Source organism: Micropterus dolomieu, linkage group LG18, assembly GCF_021292245.1.
Source record: "Micropterus dolomieu isolate WLL.071019.BEF.003 ecotype Adirondacks linkage group LG18, ASM2129224v1, whole genome shotgun sequence".
Lineage (NCBI taxonomy): Eukaryota > Metazoa > Chordata > Actinopteri > Centrarchiformes > Centrarchidae > Micropterus > Micropterus dolomieu.
In genome coordinates this window covers 12,647,215-12,652,915 of record NC_060167.1, presented here as the reverse complement: position 1 = coordinate 12,652,915, position 5,701 = coordinate 12,647,215, and the positions used below count along the sequence as shown (strand labels likewise).

Here is a 5,701-nt window from a genome sequence, read left to right as displayed (position 1 = left end):
TCAGAACACGCAAGTTATGGGCCTATACAGAAATTATTAGGGAGAGGGGTTAGTAAAGGGGGAGGTTATTTTGAAGTGTGGATTCAAAGAAAATATTATTATAGCATATAATATTAATAATGCTAGGGAGGGCCTATCTTTTAAAAAAATATATAAAATAAAGCTTAAAAATATAACATTCTAGTAACACACCTAAAACCTAAACTGCACTTTCTGCAAAACCATATCCCATCATAAACTGGCCTCTTTGGTTTGTTTGCAAAACATTTCCTCAATACAGGCGCTGATAAAAAACATCAAAAATATTAATCAACCTAAACAGCCACACATAGTGCTGGAAATTACACTGAAGCAATTTGTAACAACATTAAGGAACATTTATAGTTGTCGCTGCTATCGATGGTGTTCTGCTGTCTTCACAAGAAGGCACAACCATCAAGTTATCATCATCTTAAACTGGATGAGATTAATGTCTGCAATCCTTCCTTTCACCACCACAGATCTCCATTGGGTGGCGCTAAAACACCAGAGCAGTAACAGCAGCCTCCACACACACACACACACACACATACACGCGCGCGCACACAAACACTCACTGAGATGAATCCGGCGGCTCTTCCGTCCCTCGGACACATCAAGTCCATTTCTCTAACTGGGCGAAGACGTTGCCAAACCCAACTGCAACCAGTATCTGGAAGGAGGATTGTAAACAAAATAAAGTCCCACCATGCTTGGATCCAGAAACTATGAGTGACGGTCCGGCGTGTTGCCCTGCTGCTGAGGCGCTCTGGCGGATGGGAAGTTGTGAGTCAGAGGCGGAGGACCAGCAACTTTTATAGACTTTGAAGTCCCCTGCCTGCAAGTAGCCAGCAGCCCCAATTTAGACTTTTTTTACTCAGGGATTGTGCGTCGGGACAGTTGTTACATTAGACCAGTATTTTTAGGTTATGCGTTGTGGAGGACGTCTTGAAGCGACACGGAAATGGCATTTCTGTTTTTTGTGGTTGACAATGGAGAATAAATGAAAGGGACATTTCAGGGGATTAACTGACAGCACAACGACAGGTAGGTTGACATACCATGAAAATGTTAATGGTGTACATTTTTTACATGTGGTGTAATAGGTGGCTTTTACAACGTTTAATAGAAATTATTGAATTCAAACAATTTAGACTGTCGATTTCTGAAGCAGCTGGCGTGACTGGGAAAACGAAAAGCAGCCAAACCTGTGAATAAACTAAGCTCATCGATTGGGATATTGATTATTTCCTCTATGTTAAATAGTTATTAGGGTACCTTGAGACTCCAGCAAGCTACTGGAAACTAATGATTCAAAGTGGCGTGCAGGTGTAGCTGAAGAAATGTTCAGCTTCACACTGTCTAGATTCACAGAATATCAGATCTGTGCCGCAACATGAAATCATCACTAACTGCTTAAATTAGACAAAAACAAAGTTTCCTCTTAGAGGGATCATTTTGGGAGCACAAAGGAAGTGAAGGAAGTCCCTTCTGTGTGCTCATACAGAAAGAAACTTTTAAAGAAACATGTAGCCTATATAAAAGGCTAAAATGAGTAATGTGTGTGTGGTCTCATCAGCATGCAGACAATTCATTATCTGATTATGGTTTCAGAGAAGAAGAATTTTTTACCAGATAATCTTCACTGATAATCTTGTGAAAAACATCTATCTCTCATCTATCGATCTATCTATCCTGTCTGTCTGTCTGTTCCCCTCAACTCCAAAATAAGAAAAAAAGCAGCTCCTGCTACAAAGGGCTTGTTTGTGACTTAAGAAAAGTACAATGCTGTTGAGATGACACAGATGGAGGCCCTAATGAAAACTCTTCTGTTTGCTGTCAGATGCTCTGCACACAGACAGTAGATAATCATTATTATGCTTTCTACAACCCCTCCCGTCTTCACTATCCCCCTCCCACTTCCTCTCTTCTTTTTTAATATATATCAGTCTATCTCCTTGTTCCCCCCTTTCTTTTACCTGCCCTTCATCCCCTTGACAAGCGTTGTGCAGTCAGCTGTTTCTTTTTTCCCCCATCCTCAATTAGTGCTATCATCACATTTCATCCTGCGGAATATGAGGCTAGTAATAACCTTACATTCCTATTGCGGGATGATACAATTCTGCTGTGATTAATTGAAGTCCCCTCAGAGATTCAGAGGAGGTGTAGATCTTCCCTTTCACGCTCACTGACAGGCAACCCATTATATTGTTTTATAGATCGCCGTCAGTAGCCCTTGAAGCTGCCTGCGGCCCACTGTTGTTCTGGAGGGTTTTATTGTGCGGTATTATTGGTTGGTATTGCTGACAGGCAAAGCAAAGGCCACCATGGGATTACTGGAGATGGGATCCCTGTGACAGTTCCACTATATTTGACAGTAACACTGGAAACTTGGAAAAGATTTGTGCACTCTGCAGTGGTTGTTGTAAAAAGTGGGAATTTGTTATGGAGCTAAAGGCTTAGAATAAAGTTGTCTGTACCTGCAAACACCCTGCCAGCTTAACCTTGCCATACTGCACTATGGGCCTGCATATTCCCAAACAGGTGGTGAATCAAAAACGGCTGCTCATGCCGATGTGGTAACGTCAATCGCATCTCTGTAAAATAATCAGAATGCAGCGGTTAAACAGATTAGCTTGCAATAGTAGTTGTATGCTTCTTTTTTCTGTCTTTTTTTTTTTTTTTTTTTTTTAAACCATCATCACACAGACATTGGAACAAACAGCAGAGCCTGAAGAAGACAGAAAGAGGCTTGGGGAAAGTACTTGATATGCATGAGCCACCAGGTGATTTCCAGAGGAAGAGAACACCATGGATAAGAGGCTTGTCTCTAGTTTTAAGGAGCCACCCCAGGCAGTATTTGTGTTCTCCGGCAGCTTCCTGCTCTCTCTGTCAGATCAATAGGGCATAATATGAAAGTCTGGCTTGTGTTTGCAGGCATGAGACAAAACAATACAATTTAGTAGTTTTTACAATCTACCCATATGTGAATGCACCACCCTGTGATATTAAGATTGCCTTTTGAGACTACAGCTCATCCAAATGTCTTCATGTAAGACTGACATTTATGCAGTCCCTGTAGTGTTGGCATGCTAATCATGTTTGTGTATGCAGGATACATATACATGTGACAGCCCAGTGTCTTGTCACAGTGAACATAGAAGTGCAGCCCCACGACTTAACCATAAAATCCTGGGTATTGCATCATTTTAGAAACCCTGTATTCACCACCAGCCTTGCAGATTTGGCTTAGCGGAACAATAAAAAGTCAGCCATCTATCTACATGATTACACCCGATTTCAGCACCCTGAGATTCACTGCTCAGCGGTGTTCATAGGCTAATGTGTTTAGAAAGCACAGTTTGTTCCACCTCTCAAAGCGCCTGCTCGAGCCTCTGGGGTGAATCCATTGGGTGTTTTAAGGGAAATTCAAAGCCCCACCATAACGAACGAAATGTAGCATTGTTACGCTCTTGTGCAGCTCCGTCATGTACAGAGGAGGTGGATGTGGGGAGAGCACATCCCATGTTTTATAGATGCCATTTAAAGGAGCATGCCCATGATGGGCTGACTGCAATGAACTGTAACCGCCGACAAAACACCAAGACAATAAACAAACAAATTGGGTTTCTGGAAGCCAGCAGTGTCCCTCTCACTCGCCCTGGCTGAGCCTTGCAGATGCGGCAGGCTGTTTTTTCCTTAGAGATTAGGCTGTGAAGCACAACTCCATCTCTTATTTATTCATGCTGATTTGCTGGGTGCATGTTTGGCTGTTGGTGTGTATGAGTGTGTGTGTGTGTGTGTGTGTGTGTGTGTGTGAGAGAGAGAGAGAGAAAGAGAGTGTTTATAAAAGTTGGTGTTTTCCTGAGTGAGTTTACAGTATGTGAATGGTGTGTGGGCACATCATGTATGTGTGAAGAGGCTTTTGTATCTCTTTTTGCTCAATTAATGGTGTGTGTGTGTGTGTGTTGTGATGTCATTGAATTATATCAGTTCCTCCTGTAAAACTCATGTCATGTAGTGAAAGCCATCATTCCAATATTGGATTCAACTTTTTGTTGAGTGTTTGTAGAATCAGAAATCGTATTCTATATTTCAAAGTGATAGTTTTAGATTTCAAAGTGGGAAGAGTGCTTAACTTAACACTAGGGCTGAATGATTAATCGTTTTCAAATCGAAATTGTGATTTGAAAGGATGCAATTAGCTAATCGTGAAGACGACGAAATAAAATGTAGGTTAATTATACAGCGCAGCTGACCCATTTTAAACAGTCACACAGCCAACAGTTACATATCCACATGGAGCATTTCAAAATAAGAGTGTTTTGCCTGTCTGATTTTGCTGACTTGTTCAGATTTTGCTTATTTGTTCAGTTGTCCTTGATTTTTCTGCTTCTACCATAGTTAAGTAGCTACGTAGTTAAACTGTTAACTGTGTTTATTGTTGATGTACGATCGGGAGTCTGCAAAGGGTGTTTTATTTTGAAAATTGACCAGATTCTCTATGCTGTTCTGTGTCTGACTTCCTGCCTGGTTCTGCTCTGTGCTGCTTGATGCGGCTTCTGTCAAAAATAGACTGGCAGTGAATATTGAACTTGAGCAAAACTTCAGTAAAAAAAAATCTCAAATCAAATCGTGAATGCAATATCTGGCAGAAAAATTGCTGAAAAGCAGTGTTCTGCTGTTTCAAGCCTGTTTCGCCTCTGACCACATCCAGTGGTCTGTAACCGCACCCAACAGTGACATCATAGTGTCCCTAGCTACCCCTTCATGTGACCGTTGCAAGGTGAGAAGGTCAAAGCACTGGAGAACAGCAAAAACAAGAATATTCAGGGGGTGGTAAGTAAACTCTTTAACTACTTACCAGGTTACATTTCAGTAAAAGACATCCAATCACAGGCCTTTGAATTTTGTTATGTGCGCGATAACGGTGGGTGGAAGCTAAAGATTACAGTGTTTCAAACAATTGCACACAATTCTTAGAAGCATATTCAGGTTTCTATTCATAATATGATGATTTCAGAATGATTATTTTTTCTTTTGAAATGTGTCCAGCTGGAATCCCCATTTACTTTTTGTGTCGGGGTGACATACCTTACATTTTCTAAGCCCAAATGGTCCTTCCTGTCTGTCCTGAACATACAAGGTGTACAGCAGAGGAGACATGTGACTCCAATTTCTCCAGCTGACTCTTCAAGTGCTCTGGACACTGAGGACAATGAGGTCTGAGTGGAGAAACAGCCTCAGCAGAGCCTACAAATCCATTCTTTCATGGAGGTGGGTTTTGGGTATCAGACTTCTCTGCCAGCCCCCCTTTCTCTCCCTCCTTCTTCAATCCATTGCTCTGTTCCTTTTCCTGGAGATAGTCAGTATTTGGCAGCTTTCACTCTCAATATTGTGCCATTGCGCTGAATTCCCATCAACTCCTTCTCCAGCACAGCAGCGAGGAACTCAATTCTCCAAGCCCTTAACCAGTGGCCCAGTGAAAGGTTGGGGAATTGCAGATCCACATCTAAACCCTATCCCCTATTGAAGTAAGAGAGCACTCTTTTTTTTTTGTTAGCAGATCTCTCTCTCTCTCTCTCTCTCTCTCTCTCTCTCTCTCTCTCTCTCTCTCTCTCTCTCTCTCTCTCCTGAGATGCCTGATGGTCCTTAGCATTATGTTTTCTCTCCTACTCTTTTC

General features: G+C 41.8%; 1 protein-coding gene across 3 annotated transcripts in view; it reads left to right on the top strand.

Annotated features, from left to right (window-relative positions):
- Nucleotides 1–589: 589 nt before the first annotated feature.
- The window catches only part of tafa3a (TAFA chemokine like family member 3a), a 110,315-nt gene continuing 105,203 nt past the window's right edge, over nucleotides 590–5,701 (top strand). For all 3 annotated transcript variants that reach the window (XM_046075953.1, XM_046075954.1, XM_046075955.1), the window contains exon 1: nucleotides 590–1,065. The gene's annotated coding sequence lies outside the window, so the exon portion shown is untranslated. The remainder of the gene's footprint in view (nucleotides 1,066–5,701) is intronic.